The following is an 18,775-nucleotide window of genomic DNA, read 5'->3' as shown; positions in this document are numbered from 1 at the left end:
GTATCTACAATATTACAAAATAAAGGGAAAAAACAAGCCTTTGGAAATTTTCAATCCGGACTATCAGTGAAAATTGGTAAGATATTTTCTTATATTCCCTATCAACTTTTTTCTTTTTTTTTTTTAAAAAAAGAAAGCATTTAGAAACAGTACAATAAGAAAATATCAAATTATAAAAGATTCACCCATATATTCTAAACAACTGTTAAACATTAATTATGTTCACGTACGCAATATTGTGATACTTATATTAATGAATCAAAAATTTCCCAGAATTATTTAAGGTTAATATCTAATTATGAACAAGATGAATACATTTGTTTTCTCTTTGTGTTTTAGTTTCATTGATTAGAAATGTTTAAAAAGAAACATAAATATTTCATTCACTCTAATGTTTGCAATTCAAAAATAGTTCATCTCTGTTTTCGCTTTGCATTTAGGTGTTTTGTTATTTAGGCTACTTGTTGTTTGGAAAATAAAATGGCGATCACCATGGCAACGAACAGGATGTGACATCACACTATTTCAGTCTATAAAATACGCGTATATTCTTTAAAAAAAAAAAAAAGAGAGAGAGAGAGAGAGATTGGAAATTTCTAGGTATTTATCTAATGAGCCATCGTTGTCAGTGCCGTGTCGTGGAAAATCAGAGCCCGGGGCAAGAGTATACAACGGCGCCCCCGTACATATGCGTGAGGTCGACAGACCAGCCGCGAAACACCACCATGGCGCGAAATGTGAACATTTTCGAAAATAAACCATGCTTTTCCTTGATTTTGAGCACTTTTTACTTTTTTCCTTCCATTTTAAATATTTGCATATGGATCATTCCATTCCAAATCATCACAGCGAAAAACCTCACATCTTAGATTGTGATGAAAGTTAATGAAAAGCAAGAACTTGTGGCGTAAACATTTGTCAAGTTATAAGCTCCAGTGACAAGTAGTTGTCAGATAGCAGTGTTGCCAACTTGATAAAAAGTGTCATTTTTCGCAGACATGCTAAATGAAAAAAAAACATAGCTTCGCTCCTAATTTAGATGAAAACGTCATACTGGGCTTGTAAAGCTGAAGGAATGCTCTTTCAATAAAAGATAGGTGCAGACCATTTGTGTTATTTTGGGGGGTCAAGGTCCCACACTGTGACCTTTGACCTCAAATATCTGAAAATATGCATTTTTGGTTTATGTCAACAACAACAGAAACAAAAACAAAAACAAAAACACGATGTGTAGTGTCATGGTGTCCACCTGTTATGTAAATTTCATGTTGGGATGACTACGAGAACAAGAGTTACAAAATAATATGTAACAATTCTAGCAGAATTCAATAAAAATACCATATTAAATGGGTGGATATGATGTAAGAATCTTTCAACTGTGATATAAATCCCGTTGAAACACTTAAATGTTGCAAATTTTAAAAGTATACTCACCTCTAAATGAAGAAGGTGTTGCTTTATCCTTTGCATTCTCTAGCGTGGTAATAATGTCTGTAACTGGTAAATTATATATGCGACAAGTAGCTGTGCACAGGTTCACTGAAGCAAGAACATGAATATAATTGGAACAGTCAGAACATCGGAAGGTCGGGGAAAAACATACGATGGTGATGGACCATGGGGATGAAGGAAGTAATAAGAAGCATTACCTTTGTGTAAGCATTACGGTCATCACATGTCCTAATCATCATGCATCATTATAAACACATGTCACAAATCCTTTCGCTTCCTCCAATGAAACTGATTGTCGTAAAATGTTCATGTGGTGCACTACACTTTCTGTTGCTGTAGAATATCTTTTCACAATTAACTTGCAAACTAGTACTGGTATCAATGCATGAAGCTTTTGTGTACCTGGTACTGGTCGTGCTGTATCAAATCGTGCACTCAGAACTTTATCTGCAGTAGTAATTTCTTGGTGGATGCATTGTCCTAACATGAGTAACATTATAGGACGACTTCCTAAAGCAGGAAGAGGATTTAAGTACTTAATACTAGCAATATTCCAAATAATTTTCCCTCTCTGTGTTTTTCTTTCCATCTTTTCCTTGATCCTTCCAAATTTTGCGCCCTCTTATTTCGGCGCCCGGCGCCGTCACCCCGCTCCCCGTCTTTTGAAAGACCAACAAGAAAAACTACAATACCTGATTAGTCAAAGTATATATCTGGCTACATCCACATACTTGTGCCATAGTTCAGCCACCATATTCTATGACGAAAGAAGTCTGGATTTTGCGATGCGAAGAAATCTTAATCTTCAATGAACATTACGTCACCCGGTAACCAGAGAAGCTCTTCTCTACCAAGAAGTGATTCAGATGCTTGAAGAAGTGATAATTGGTGGTAAAGACGTCAGAACAAAAATAGTTGTACTGCCACTCGTGAGGAGTTTGTATACAATACTATAAGCGACAATGTAGACTTGCATTAGTGTACAATATGATAACACTATGTTTACAGACCATTGCTGGATTCTTCCAAATAATTGTGTTGTGTGCGTCATGGAGTTCAACGCTGTGACGATCCGCAGTGATGGTTTTTAATCGATATAGGAAGACATGATGGATTACTTCGACAATAGGCCAAAATACTAACAACAATATCTATTGCGAATGGAAGGGTGATTTTGGAAATCTTCCTGGACATTGCTCACTATCCGATCATTGTCTCGATCGTTTACTATTCTCGCAGAAGTGACAATCCAAAGCTAGAAACCTTTTGTGTAATTCCATACACTCAGAGAACCTCTAGACTGCGAATCTTGTTGAGCGAAGCTAACTTATGTGATACCCATGAGTTCAACATTTTCACTGTAACTTGTCTACAATTTCTCGAATACATTAGGGGGGCGTGTTTCCACTCTATTCCTGAGAAACTTTGTCGCCCGCACGAAATTTAACAAAGTAATGGCGTATGGTAAGTTTATTCATCTCCCCTGGCTGAAATATACTGATAATGTTTTCAGCGGCTAGATGTAAGGAATGTTCTAATTTGAACTCGTAATAGAAAAATCACCAACTACTGTGTTTTCTTCATGATGCACTTTCACATGGCCCTGTTCAACTGTTTTAATTGGCTGGGTATTAGGGTTACCAACTTTTGAAAATGGAAATACCGGACACCTTCCTGGAACACGTATACTCTTTAAGATTGTGACATCATCGCTCGCCAAAAATGTGAATAGCCTGAAAGTGGATTCGGAGTTTTAATTTAATAACTTTAGTTACTTTTGAATTATTTTTTAAACTTACTTATTTCAGTTTTCGTTGAGTTGACATATGTGATATTTGTAGTCTGTCATCAATAATACATTGTATTTAAACCAGAAAAGCAAATATAGTTTTGGCATGCACAAAATATATTTGAAAAATGAGTCTTACCAGCTTCACTGGGGCTGGTAATGTCTCATAATACCTGCGTACTTTTACTGAATCTGGATGCATTATTTAATTGGAAGATGTACCTGAGGATAAAGCAGTGCTAACAGGGCTCTTGAAAATGTACTTTTGTTCACCTTTAGCCAGGGGCGTAACTACTATGGCGCAGAGATGGCGCGGGTCAATGAAAACTTGACCCATGATCCACTGACCAACCACCCATCGTGGTCCCACTCTGACCCACGACCTACACTGACCCACATTGACTCACCACAACCCATGAAATACTCTGAGACACTTTGATCCACTCCGAACCACCAAAATCCATCCATCATCATCCAGTCTGTTCCATGATCCACGCTGTCCTCTCCACTGACTAAAGAGTTTACACTTGTAATAAAACAAGGCTGTGAAATTATCACTATTTAATTGAAGTTTGAATTTCTACGATCAATCGCTCAGGCACCGCTTTGTTACAATACCGGTGGATCTGACTTTACGATATAAAATGATAAAGTGTTTGTGATGGGCCAAATTACGATGAATTTTAATTAAAATATCTTGGTATAATTATTTCCTTGTTGAATTATCAATAATTTTCAGTGGAAGAAAGGATGAAATTTGAAAGTCCCAAATCAAGGTAAGTAGAACAACGTAAAGGAAAGAAAGTGTTAAATTTTCCATATAATTATGCGTACAGTCCAAACTTAACATTTGCGTGTAATTAAGTACATATTTAATGTCTATTTTTATCACAACTTTATGAGTTGATTGCCCTGTGCTCTAAGCGCTCCATATAATAAACATAAGCTTCAGCAATAATAGTAGAAAGCAATGGATGTCTGAAACGAAGCACTGTATTTTTTTTTCTCATTTAATATAAAGATAATCAAGAAAGTTCTTTCGCCTTTTGTGGAGGTTTCTGTTCCATTGGCCCACACACCGTGAGTTGAATGCGAACGGAGATAAGGCGAAGGTCAGTTGTTGGTGTGGGTATATCCAACATACTACCTGGTTGTACCAGTTCAGGTACACCGTGAACTTGCGTAAGGACATAGTGAACATGGGACCTCCACAGAGCGTCGTAAGGGCGCGTATGCTGTACGAGTTCGAACAGGCGCCCAACACCGCTGCAACGGGGCGGAAGATATGTCAGGCGTTTTGTGAGGGTGTCGTGGCTACGCGGACAGTACAGCGGTCGTTTAATAAGCTTAAAGACGGTGACGAAACACTCGAAGACGCACCACGTGTCGGAAGACCAATATATGTACGAAATGAAGATCTTCAGGCAACAATTGAGGCGCACAGTGACATGTGTGGAACTAGGACTACAATTCAGTATGAGTTCAGAAACCATTCGGCAACACCTCCATCAACTTGGGAAGCACTACAAGTTGGGTTAATGGGTCCCACATAATTTGAATCCGGGCCAGAAGGCAACGCGAGCAGACACCTGTGTTTCTTTATTGTCTCGTCTGAGTAAGGAGCCATTTCTGGACAGGCCAATAGATGTTGACATGTGATGAGAAATGGGTCCTGTACAAAACTCCACAGCGGCGTCATCACTAGTTAGCATCCCATGAACCGGTTCCAAAACAGGCGAAACCACCACTACAATAGAAGAAGGTCCTCCTGTGTGTTTGGTGGACTGCTCGCGGCATCGTGCATCGGGAACTGCTACCAGCTGGTCAGAGCATCAATGCAACTGTGTACTGTCAGCAGTTGAGCCGTGTTCAAGAAAAACTCAAAACTCTGGAGCCAGCACTTCTGAATACCAAAGGGGCCCTTCCTGTCACAGGACCGCTAAGCCCAAATGGCTAAGATGACCCGAGGCACCATTCTACGCCTTGGATGGGAAACACTATTGCATCCACCATACTCTCCAGACACTACATCATCCGATTATCATCTGTTCCATTCCTTGGACAATCACTTTAGGAGACGCGAGTTCAAATCCCAAGTAGAGGTGCAAAATGCACTTGATACCTTCTTCCCTTCATGGCCCACCAAGTTCTACCGCGATGATATCCATGGCCTTCCAGAACGTTGGCAGAAAGTCGTCGATGCAGATGGGAACTATTTTTGATCTTCCATTTACGTCTTAGGTGACATATCGATGTCAAAGGTAGTGCTTGAAAAAGCGACAGAACTTTCTTTAACTAATATCGATCGTTTTCAATTACTTTTACAAACCAACCCACTATCATTTTTTCATATATAGAAAGTTCCCTCCCCACCCATAATGGGGAATTTAAAAAAAAAATACTAAGATAGGTTCTGTTTATGTTCAATAAAGAGTTAATTTACTAAATTTTAGCTCCGTAAATTTAACGGCTTGGGAGATACTCAATTTTTTTTTCGCAAAAATTTGGATCCCCACTACCTTCTTATGATATGTATTATAATAAAAGCGATATGATAACATCCCAGTTGATGATTAAGGCCTAACTATATACCACAAGTCATTTTATTTGACTTTGCAATTTGACCATGATGATCAGGCACACATAGTTGCATTCAATTTTTTATTTAATAATTTATATATCACAGTTAAAATGTATTTTTTCCAGTAGTTAACTCCTCTAAAAGCTCGCAGGCTATGTGTCTCGAAAGCTAAGTAGTAAGTCCTATTGCTACTATTACAATTACAAATATCTATATCCAAAAGTACCTGAAGTTATTTTTTTCACTTAGATATACTCATCGAACAAGGGGCGTATGCTAACAGTGACAGCTACATATTTATAAATATTAGTACCCTGACTAATCGTGGATCGCTAATCATGGAGGTGATATTCACTCGGTGCGGAAATGCCTTGTTTACCCGCTACGCATAATGTATATACCAAGCAGTGAATGGGGGAGGCTGTGCGAGTCATACCCCAAAATTACCGGGATAACGAAGAAAGTGAAAAATGTATGCAGGTAACCTGATATCTACCGGAGGGGTATACGCAACCAACAATGTAGCAGTAGTGTCAGGCCAGCAGTGTTGCCATCCCAACACAAACTTATAACTTTTCAAATATCATTTTACGGCATTAAAATAATTGTCATAAAAATAAGCAAAAAGTGGGTTACTAGTGTTGCCAAATATGGGAGATTTGAGGCTATGAATTTGAGAGATTATGGGGTCCGTACAATAAAACGAATAAATGTATAACAACAACAAGACTGTAGAAGGACCAAATGTACTACCATGAGCAAAATAAATGACGCGTCTCTTTATTCTGAAGTTTTTTGAAAATATCCCCATTTTCTTTATATGTTCGAAATTTCGGAAGGTTTCCCCAGCAGGACAGGATAATAACAAACCCGTTTTTAATATTTGTGTTAGATATTAGCTTAAAATAAAGAAATTAGAAGCAAAAAACATTAAATCGACAGAAATCTCGAGAATTACCAACTCTGCTAAAGTGGGAAATTTTCAAGAACGCGAGGGAATTCTGCAGTTCAACACGAAGCAGTGACATCTATGTCATTGAGAGAGACGTGGATTAGATCTACAAACGAAACTTTTAACGAAACATTTCTAATGTGTCTTATTACATGCATTATCAGCGAACTCCAAATATATGAATCTATGCTAAGTATTAACGTATAGATAGAGCAAATAATGGAAATTACCTATGGAAAAAGACGAATTCTTAGCACAATCGTAATGAAAAATCGTCTTTACCGTAGAACAGGTTCAGTTCACGTAAGAAAACAAGTAGCTCAGTTGGTTAAAGCAACTAGTCTGTATGCCGAAGGTATTGGGTTCGAACCCCATCGAAGTGCCGTTGTAATTTTTATTACTGTGGTTATTTTATTTATTTTTTATGTGGGAAAAAATCAAATTGTAACATATGTGTAAAACTCATGACGATACCAAAAAAAAAAAATGCCGTTCTCGCACTTGCATTAGTGTCTCTAATTTTTGTTTGCAAACAGTTTCGTAATAATTTCCCCTGTGCTCACTACTCACTACATGCTCACTGGTGCATAACGAATGTTTTCCAGTAAATGTTAATTCTAATTTGGAGAATTTTATAAAGTTTCACAATGTTTCTCGCTTGATAGTCTTCTATCTACTTTTTTGGACACTTTGATAACAGATTTCCCTATTAAATGTTTAATTTCCCCTATATATATTTAATTACAGAAAAGTTTTACATGTATTTGTCTTAAATTGAAATTGTTTTGAATTTACCACATGAGGTAAGTAGCCCGAAGGAGGAGAACTGAAGTAACTGATATTCTACGTAAACGCAACCTATTGTAGAATTATTATGCTTCTTCAGCACATAATCTTTACGTTGGTCAGACAGAGAAAAACCCTGTTTCTTCCTCTCCTATGACCACTCCTCTTAAAGCTCTACATGTAATGATTCGTGTCACATAATTTCGGCTCTCCAAAGACATTTATTATTATTATTATTATTATGAAAATGAAATGAAATCTTTGAGTTTTACGTCCCACGTTTATGCCGGTTAGGCTAAAGGAGACGGTGATGATGAGTAATGAATGAAATGGTGGAATGAAGAAAGTGGGAGGAAACGGGAGAACCCCGAGAAAACCCACGCACACGGTGTTTGTCCACCACAAAGTTCACTTGGCAATATTATTATTATTATTATTATTATTATTATTATTATTATTATTATTATTATTATTATTATTATTATTACTGAATATGCCACCCTTACATAATGTAACTTTAGATATCTTGGTTTAAGTGCTTTCTTTAGTAATAATTTGAGCAACCATGTAACAAAATTTAAAGTGTATGAGGGGGCACGAAGTTTTATTCCCCCCCCCCTCTCTTTTCAGCACCGTCCAAACAGAAAGTATATAATTTCTGACAAGCAGAGTAGACAAAATGAATAAGAAATATATTTAAAGTAACCTTTCCTCCTTCGTGAATGGAATATCACGTAACATTTTTTTATTCTACTGAAGACGACCCTAGGCCGTTATGGTTAGGTAACAAAAGTTGCTGTGACCAACTGAGTTTCGATTTCTTACGCGAAAGAAGTCTGTTATATTACGAGGCATGCTTTTCATTAGCAAAACTGTTCGAAGTAATACGAACATGGCTCAAGAACAGAGACGGGACTGAATTACCACTCGATTGACCTTGAGGCCAAATCACCAAAGAGTAGCTATAAACGTTAAGTTCAGCGTGCATTTCTGTGGAGTTCTGTTCAGTATTCCTATCTGCCAATCACGCTTGTTTGTAAGATTAATATTTTACAAACCTAACCTTTCGATAGAGCACAATAGCGAAAGAATAAAAGGGAAGGAATTCTTGCCCTTGTGAACGTTGGATACCACCATGTGCAATAAAACTGTCGCGTCTCCTTGAAGTGATATTTTATCGAAAATAACTCTTTTCCCTTTATATATCCGAAGTTTTTGAGGGTTTCAAAATGAGGAAACGTTACTGACAAACAAGGACGCATTTAGGGGTGGGTACAGGGGGCCCGGACCCCCTCTGAAATCCCAACTTTTCTGTAAATTTAGCCTAATTTTTGGGATTATCTTTTAAAATTTTATTATAATTTTTCCTAATATTGAAGTCGGGCCCCTTCCGAAATAAATTACTGTATACGTGCCTGCTGACAATTTACAATATATTCGTTAAATAATAAAGTAAAATAATTAAATTAGGAGCAAAAAGCTTCAACACGGGCTAACTTTTGTCCACTGCCAATATTGTTAGAAGGGATATTAATAGCAAAAACTGCTAGTCAATGCTGAACCTTGAAACTTCACCCCGAACAACAAGCCTATTATTGAGAACTACATATGAAACATTTTATCAAAACTTATCTAGCTTTTATCTGGCATGAAATTATTATTTACACTAAAATGCACTATCCTAAAATGTGTATCTAAACATTGCTCTGCGTATCTACGAAGCAATGAAAATTTTTTATCGAAATATTTGGGCAGGAAACTCTAACAGCCAGCCATTTTATTTAAATCGTAATAAACCCTGTAACCGTGCGTTAACGTGAAGACAAAGCTTGGTCCATTGGTAATGTGTTGGAAGAATGAAAACTCAATGTTCGTAGGTTCGAATTTATCCACTCACCAGAACATTTTATTCTTATGTGTAACGATGAAATAAGAAAGAAAAAATGTATAACCGTTAAGACAAAACTTCAACCAAGTCTGAAGAGAACAATACTAAAATAGTAACACAATGACGTCAACCTAGAATTATTTCATGTAGCGTTTGGACGAAATTACAACTGTCAACAATTGCAAAAGTAAAAACAGGCTGATAGGCGTAATGTAGTCTAGACTTCTGAATGCATTTACTTCCTCAAAACTTCCATCTCGTCATTGGTATGCCGTTAGTCATGGTAAAACCTTTCAATTGGAAGTGAAATGACAAACTAAAACAGTTTTAAATCAATAAATGTCTATGTGTAAAAGTAGGTGTCTCTTATCTGTAGTTCTGAGTTCCTTTTACTTTGAAGTGACAAATGAGAGAAGAAAGTATGGTGATCGAAAAAAAATCAAATTTGAGATTTCAACGAATTTACACGTATTATAGCCCCTAATACCGAAAAAGTTATTTTTTGATACATGTCCATCTGTTCGTCCCTTCCGTTCGCTACACTTTAGTGTGCACTCGCCTAGAGGCCAACCGTTCAACTTATCTGCACCAAATTTTAGTTTAAGATTTTTATAGTATTTCCTATAGTTTCTTTTATTTCCCTCCTACTCCCAAAACAAGGGTAGTTTCCTGTACGATGAAAATAGAAAAAATATATTTTCTAATAACTGGCTCTAACGATCTTGTTTTCTTTCTTTTTTCATAAATCAATATTTAATTAGCAACCCTATTTTATGGTATAAGGCATTTATCTGAGAAAAATCTACAAGGGGTAGTTTATACTTAGGGGTGAGTTTTTTCTCAGTGATTTTCTCAAAATGGACTCAAGTGTTTTCGTTCATATTTCATAAATAAATATTTCATTAATAACTTAACAATATGGCATAAATAACTCGTTTGTCCTAAAAAAAAAAATGCGAGGGGTAGTTTATTCTTGGTGGAGTGTATTGTCTGGGTGATTTTCTCAAAAATGACTCAAAAGAGTTTATTCGTATTTCAAAAATACATATTTCGTTAATAACCGAACAATATGGCAAAACTCGTTTGTCCTGAAAAAAAATATACGAGGGGTAATTTACTCTTGGGGGTGTTTTTCCTCCACGGTTTTCTCTAAAATGAATCAAGCAATTTTGTTCGTACTTAGAAATAAATATTTCATTAAAAACCTAATAATATGGAATAACTCGCTTGCCCTGAAAGAATCCTCAAGAGATAGTTTATTCGGGGAGTTATTTTTCCCTCACGATTTTCTCAAAACTTACGTGGACAATTTTATTGATAATTCATAAATAAATATTTCATTAATAACCCTATATTTTAGTATAAGTCATTTCTATGAAAAGCAATTACGACGGATAGATTATTTTGGGGGTCAAGGTTTTTCCCAACAATTTTCTCGAACGACAGGCGATTTTGTTCAAATTTCGCAAATAAATATTTCATTAATAAGCAAAAGTATATCTTAACTCATTGTTCGAAACAATTCACAAGAGGTAGGTTACTCCTGACGTGTTCTTTTTGAACGACTTTCTCGAAAATGACTCATTTGATTTTTTCATATTTCATAAACAATTATTGCATTAATTGCTCTATTATATGTCTAATGAAAATGTGCTCAAAGTGTGAGTTAGTTTTGTAGTGTGGATTTTCTTCAATCGAAGTTTTTTATTCGATAATCTGACATTCGATGTATTTGAATAATACGATATTTTTTTTTTCGTATTATCCAAATACACACTTCAGTAACAACTGCGGCCTAACACAGTTAAGAAATTGAATTGAAAAAGTTTAGTGCGGTGGCCCTGTAATTGAATATTTTTTGGTAAACACCCTAGCTTTTTGTGGTAAACTCAGGCTTTTCTTTTTCGAGCGACAAAAGAGAGAAGAAAATATGGTGATTGTGAAAATAGTATATCAAATTCAGATTTCAACGGATTTACATACTTCATGGCGTCTACATACCGGAAATGTGATTTTTTGATACCCGTCCTTCCGGTCCGTCCGTTCGATACACTTTTCTGTGCACTCGCCTAGAGGCCATACCGTTCAACGTATCTACACCAAATTTTAAACTTAGGGTTTACATAGTATTCCTACAGGAGATTTTCCCATTTTTTTCCTACCGCCTAAAATAAGTGTGGTTTACTAACAGCCGAAAATCGAAAAAAGCTATTTTCTCCAAAATGGTTTTAACAATTTTGTTTATTTTTCATTAATCAATATTTAATTAACAACCCTATATTGCAGTATCAGATATTTCTCTTAGAAAAATTTACGAGGGGTAGTTTATTCTTGGAGGTGACTTTTTCTCGACGATGTTCTCAGAAAGGACACTGGTAAATTTTGTACACACTTCATAAACAAATATTTAACCTTGCAGCATGGTATAAGTCAATTGACCTGTAGTAGCTTATTCTTGGAGTTGAATTTATTTTCAGTGAGTTTCTCAAACACGACCAGTTGGCAACCCTGTATCTCGACAACGAAGCTGAATTCGAAAACTGCAAGAGGACCATTTGTCTCCTTGTGATGTCACGAATCATCTCCCAAAGTTTGTGGACATCTTTCAGGTTCACCCTTAATGAAGCTTCTTTTCGAAAAGTTAACTATTAACTTTAGACATTGTTTATTTTTTTAAAAAATCACAAATGCCGTTATTAATTTTAAGGCAGAGAGCTACTTCTGAGAGAATAGATCTTGAAAAATAATTTTAAAACTTAGACTTTTGTTTTCGAGACATTCCAGACAAGACGAGACATTTTAAAAGCTATTTCGTGTCCAAAACATTTGTTACGTCTTCTTTTGGATGTCACAAAGCGCGTCTCGTCTCTTTCTCGAGACATGTCTTATCTCGTGCGCATTCGTTAACACTTGGGAAGGATTATCTTTCTACTCAAAGCATTGTTTTTATAATGGTTGCATATTTATGATAATTGCCGTCAACATAAATTACAGTTCTTTCAGTTGAATTAATTGTTTATTATTATTATTGAAATTAAAATTAAATGGAATATCTAGTTTAACGTTGCACGATTATGCACCTACACTAAGGGAGAATGATGATGAATGAAATGATGAAATGAAGAAAGTGGGAGGAAAATGGAAAATTCCAAGAAAACCCATACCCATGCACATGGTATTTGTCTACCTCAAATTTCACTTGGCGCGAAGTGGAGTCGAGCCACGGACCCCATGAATGCTCTATTATTATTATTATTATTATTATTATTATTATTATTATTATTATTATTATTATTATTATTAATATAATAATAATAATAATAATAATAATAATAATAATAATAATAATAATAATAATAATAATAATAATAATAATAATAGTAATAGTAATAATTGAAGTGAGCTTAACGAGTTTCAACCGTCCGACTCAACCAATGTTTGGGTGTCTGTTCGTTCGTCTACTCCATGACAACTTTTCATAAAAGACATTTCCTTTTAATGAAACTAGTAAGTGCCTTTTAGCTTTGAGAAGTAACTATGCTTGGAATTTGAAATCTGCAAAATATAAGAGGTAAAATTAACCAAATGGTCCAAGTTTACACTAATGTATACAAAACAATTTTGCAATATCAATTACGTGAATCTTGTCCCATAAAGAAGCCGAAACCCCTACACCAAAGAGCCCTCCGAGATTTGATAATTGTCCACAAGGACTGAAATTGTCATTTCAAGCCAAGACTTTAATATGAAGCCAATAATTTCTTTAAAATAGACGAAAAATTCGAAAGTTATAAGCATTTTCATATTTTTGCCTTTTTCCATAATGGAGCCGTAGCACACTCTACTGATGAGCCCCCCCGACTCCAGGATTTGATCATTCTCCATCGGACTGAAATTGCCATTTGGAACCAACACTTTAATACGAAGCCCAACAATTCTTTAAAATAGACGAAAAATTCGAACGTTAGAAACATTTTAATATTTTTGCCTTTTCTCATAAGGGGCCCGTATTAGCCTACACTGAAGAGCCCCACGAGATTTGATCCTTGACCACTGGGACTGAAATTCTCATTTGAAACTAAAACTTTAATATGAAGCCAAAAATTAAACTTTTACATCAATTTAAACTGACTGGGTTCCAGTTCACTCCACTATTATGTTTAGTTTAGTTAAGTGGTAATTTGTGACAGCTTCACATCATCAAAAGAATCTTTCACTACCCTCCCTCCCAGAAGTTTGTGCTGGATCCGCCACTGGATTAAATAGACATTTTTCCTATTATTTTTATCACCTTGTTGGGGCTCCCTCGTACAAATAAAGAAGCGGTAATATTACAATCAAGGGGCGCTATATATTAGGTATTTCTTTAGTTACCTACCCCTAACCGCACAGGGCCATCTTTGGTAGAATAAAAAAATGCTACGTGATATTCCAATCATGAAAGGGGAGAGGATGCTGTAAATATATTTCTTATTCATTTTGTCTACCCTGCTTATGAGAAATTACTTTCTGTTGGAAGGGTACTGAAATGAGAGGGGCAAAATAAAACGCCGTACCCCCTCCTACATGGTTGTTCAAATAATTACTAAAGAAAGCACTTTAGACTAAGATATCTAAGATTTAAAGTAAGAAACTAAGATATCCTTACATTATGTAAGGATGGCATATTCAGGATTATTATTATTATTATTATTATTATTATTATTATTATTATTATTATTATTATTATATGAATGTTTTTGGAGCACCGAAATTTTGTGAGACGAACAATGGAATGTAGAGGTTTAAGATGGGTGGTCATAGGGAGGAAAAACCAGATTTTTTTTCTGTCTGACTCTCTAACGTGAAGATTATGTGCTGATGGCAAGAAGTATCATCATTCTACAATAGGTAGCTTTTACGTAGAATATCAATTACTTGAGTTTTCCTCCTTCGAGCTACTTATCTCATGTGGTAAATTCAAAACAATTTCAATTTAATACAAATACATTGTAAAACTTTTCCGTAATTAAACATCTAGGGAAAATTAAACATTTAATAGGGAAATCTGTTATCAAAATATCCAAACAAGTAGATAGAAGACTATCTAGTGAGAAATATTGTGAAACTTTATAAAATTTTCCAAATTAGGATTAACATTTACTGGGAAACAACGCGCCAGCGAGCATTACGTATAGTGAGCAGTGAGCACAGGGGAAATAATTACTAACCTTTTTGCAAACAAAATTAGGGATGGTAATGCAAGTGCGACAACGACATTTTTTCTTTTTTTGGTATCGTCATGAATTTTACACATATGTTACAATTTGATTCTTTCCCACATAAAAAAATAAGATACCCATAATAATAAAAATGACAACATCACTTCCATCTGCATTCGAACCCGCTACCTTCGGCATACAGACTAGTTGCTTTAACCAACTGAGCTATTTGTTTCCTTACATGAACTGAACCTGTTCTACGGTAAAGACGATTTTTCATTACGGTCGCGCTACCAATTCGTCCTTTTCCATAGACGATTTCCACTTTTTGCTCTATCTTTACGTTAATACTTAGCATAGATTCATATATTTGGAGTTTGCAGATAATGAACGAAATAAGACATATCAGAAATATTTCGTTAAAAGTTTCGTTTGTAGATTTTATCCACATTTCTCTCAGTGACATAGATGTCGCTGCTTCGCGTTGAACTGCAGAATTCCCTCGCGTTCTTGAAAATTTCCCACTTTAGCAGAGTTGGTAATTCTCGAGATTTCTGTCGATTTAATGTTTTTTGCTTCTAATTTCTTTATTTTAAGCTAATATCTAACACAAATATTAAAGACGGGTTTGTTATTAACCTGTCCTGCTGGGGAAACCTTCCGAAATTTCGAACATATAAAGAAAACAGAGATATTTTCAAAAAATTTCAAAATAAAGAGACGCGTCATTTATTTTGCTCATGGTAGTACAGTAGGGAGTAAACCACAGCATACACAGCATCCAGTGACTAACAGGCTTGATACGTCATGTCGAGTGTGCCACTAGGGTGAGAAATGTATGTATTTTACGATTCTATCAAGGAAACCAATTTAAGTGTGGTACGAAATTGTGGACGAGTTTATGCACAAACGAAGTGTTTTTGTATACAATTAAACCCATTAGAGGGAAAAGCCCTCGATCTCAACCGTTCCGGAGATATAGAGGAATGAGAGAAAAACTGGTGCTTCGATATTTTGCTAATATGTGAATATGTAGCGATAAAACAAGTAAAAGAGATTTTTAAAAATTAAGAATTCCTTCATCCACGAAACTGTAGTAATATGTCGATTTAGACATGAGGGTTACAAAACCGAAGAGCCCATAAAAATTGTAGGGGAAGAATGTTTTGGAGGAGAAAGCGAAAATACCGGAGTTCAATTGTTGCTTAAAATAGGCGTGTAAGGTGTCTATGTATAGGTTTCTTGGTACGCTGAATCGAATAAAAGCATCATCAGTCAAATAGGATGAAAAATGTAAAAAATGGAGACCGTCCGAACTTTCCAAATATTTATGATTTCTACAATTATTAACCGATCGGAACTGTATGTGACATACAGTATATAAGGCGTACAGGTTTTCGTTTTTTAAGTGGAAGATACTATTTTTGTTTATCGCTTCATACTTTGCGTTTTAATACATGTCATACAACTACAAACTGTCGTAATTATGTTTACAACAATATGTATTTATATTTCGTATTATTTGATTTGTTTTTTCTATAGTACTTTTGTACAGCATATGACCTTGTATTTTTGTTCACATAATAATATCTCTATTCCTTTGGCAATATAATTAATACATTTTCATATCACCTTTTCTCATTTTCTACGAACTAAAGACATGATATATTACCAAGTAATATCATCTTTCTTCGTATCAATGGCGTTTGTTATTCCTCATAGGCCCTTTTTCTTTCGGCCCCGGGTAAAAGATACGCCACTCACCTCAACATTCAACACCACATTTAGTCGGTCTGGTGCATCTTTCTTAACGTTTCAATGTAATTTTCAAACATATTCACTCGCAACGTAGCCGGTAATCCACAAAATATCAGAGCACCAGCTATCACCTTACCCCTTTATATCTCCGGAACGGTTGAGATCGAGGGTTTTCCCCTCTAAGGGGTTTAATTGCACACAAAAACATTTAGTTTGCGTATAAACTCGACCACAATTTCGTGTCACACTTGAATTGGTTTCCTTGTATGTATGGCTTTTCTGCTGTATGTATTGGTGCATTATATTAAAATATTTTGTACCTATATATTACTGGTAACCTGAATGTATTGTGTTTTATTTCATCGTTGTCTCACATGCTAGTCTCAGTGACAAGTGTGCAGGAGTGACATAAGAGATTCCCAGAAGGACGCACATCAGTGCAAATCGATTCGCGCCCAATGTCTTACACCACTTCTGCACTTGCCAGTAACGTGTAGTATTCGCCATACACAGTAGCAATGCGACGATGAGTTTCACGTTGTACAACCCTCAGCCACCAAGAAACAAACCACACCTCTTTGCTTTTCTTTACTTGCCTCCATTTTTAATGCTGGACGAACACACTTTTCACTACGTTCACCTACAGAGCAATAAACAAACAGTGTGTACCTGTGAGTTGTCACTATGCATTTATCCTCCCCGAGAGATGGCAGTATCAAGTTTTAAGGACTGAATTACCAACTTTTGCGAGGAATGTGTTTTAGAGAGGTTGTTCGGCTTGCATTTGACTGTCCCTCGTATGTCAAAATGACATAAATGGAAGTCATCTTGCCATTCACTTTGTATGTCTAGAGAGTATTCTAGTACTATGTCATAAAGTCTATGATCACTCTGATATGTCGTGTTGACTTACGATAAGTCTCAATACGGACAAAATATTTGACGTACTTTCGTGTGTCAAAGTGACATATTCAGCATCATGGTGACATACCAACGTCATCAGTTTGACATTATCATCATACGAGGGCTAGTCAAGAAAGACTTGGACTGATTTTTTTTCTAGGCAATTTATTATTACTCAGCAACAGGCACATGATCCTTTTCAAAGTAGTCCCCGCCCATTTGAATGCACTTTTTCATTCGAGTCTTCCAGTCCTCAAACACGTGTCGCAGGCCATTCTTTGAGAGGTCCTTCAAAACCGCCTCCGATGCCTTCAGAACCTCGGAATTATCGGAGAAGCGGCGTCCACGCAGTCTGGATTTTAGGGCAGGGAATAGAAAAAAGTCGCACGGTGTGGTAGGCGTCTCCACCCCCCTCAAACCTTTGCAACAGCTCCCTGCAAGTCTCCACTCGAACGGCCTTCTGCTCTGGTGTCAGGAGTCGCGGAATCCATCGCGCACACACTCGGCTCATGTGGAGGTGGTCATGCAAAATTTTGAAGGCACTGCCATGAGATATGCGTAGTGCGGCTGCCAGATCGTCGATACTGATGCGGCGATCTTCTCTAACAATGACTGCTGCCGTGTTAATGTTCACCTCAGTAACAGCTGACGCTGATACACCTGGTCCACCAGCTTTCGTGATTGTCATTCGGCCCTCTTTAAACTCTTTGAACCACCAGAACACGGTACTTCGTGGCAGAGCGTCATCTTTGTAGGCTGCTCTCAACATTCCTAGAGTTTCTGTTGCACTTTTCCCCAGGCGATAGCAGAACCGTATAGCTGCAAATTGTTCATCTCGTAATGACTCCATTTCTTCTACAGGCGACTTCTAGATGCGGCGCAGAACATCACCTGCAATAAAAATTCGTGGTTACCAAACATGCAATGATTCCTTAACAACATTTTATATATATATATGCACAGCAAGACCCACCCTACTTGTATGCCAAACTATGAAGCTCCAGCGTTAACAGAACTGCCGGGAAAAAAATCAGTCCAAGTCTTTCTTGACTTGCCCTCGTATCATTACGACATGTGTGTGTGTGCCCTATTATGGACAGGTTTGATATATATATATATATATATATATATATATATATATATATATATATATATATATATATATATATATATATATATATGCCAAAGCAACATACTTCGGGTTCTGTGTGTAGGGGGGAGAAGGTTTACTAAAATGACTAAAAATGTGATTAGGTAATACTAGAACAATTCTGTCTAATGGGAGGAAGTAAATTAGTATATAACACGTCTTTTCATCTTAAGCATTTCAAAGATTCTCGTAATTTAGTAGCGTCCCGTATTTTTATTTTTGAAATATGGCAACCCTATACTAATATTATTCTGTTTTACTGTTGAACAACTCTGGATATTCCGCTTTCTAGGCTCATAACTAAATTTAAATGTA

This window comes from Thermobia domestica, chromosome 10 (genome assembly GCF_964235325.1).
Source record: "Thermobia domestica chromosome 10, izTheDome1.hap1.1, whole genome shotgun sequence".
In the NCBI taxonomy this organism is placed as follows: Eukaryota; Metazoa; Arthropoda; class Insecta; order Zygentoma; family Lepismatidae; genus Thermobia; species Thermobia domestica.
The sequence above is the reverse complement of the archived record's forward strand: the minus strand, read 5'-3'. Positions refer to the sequence as shown.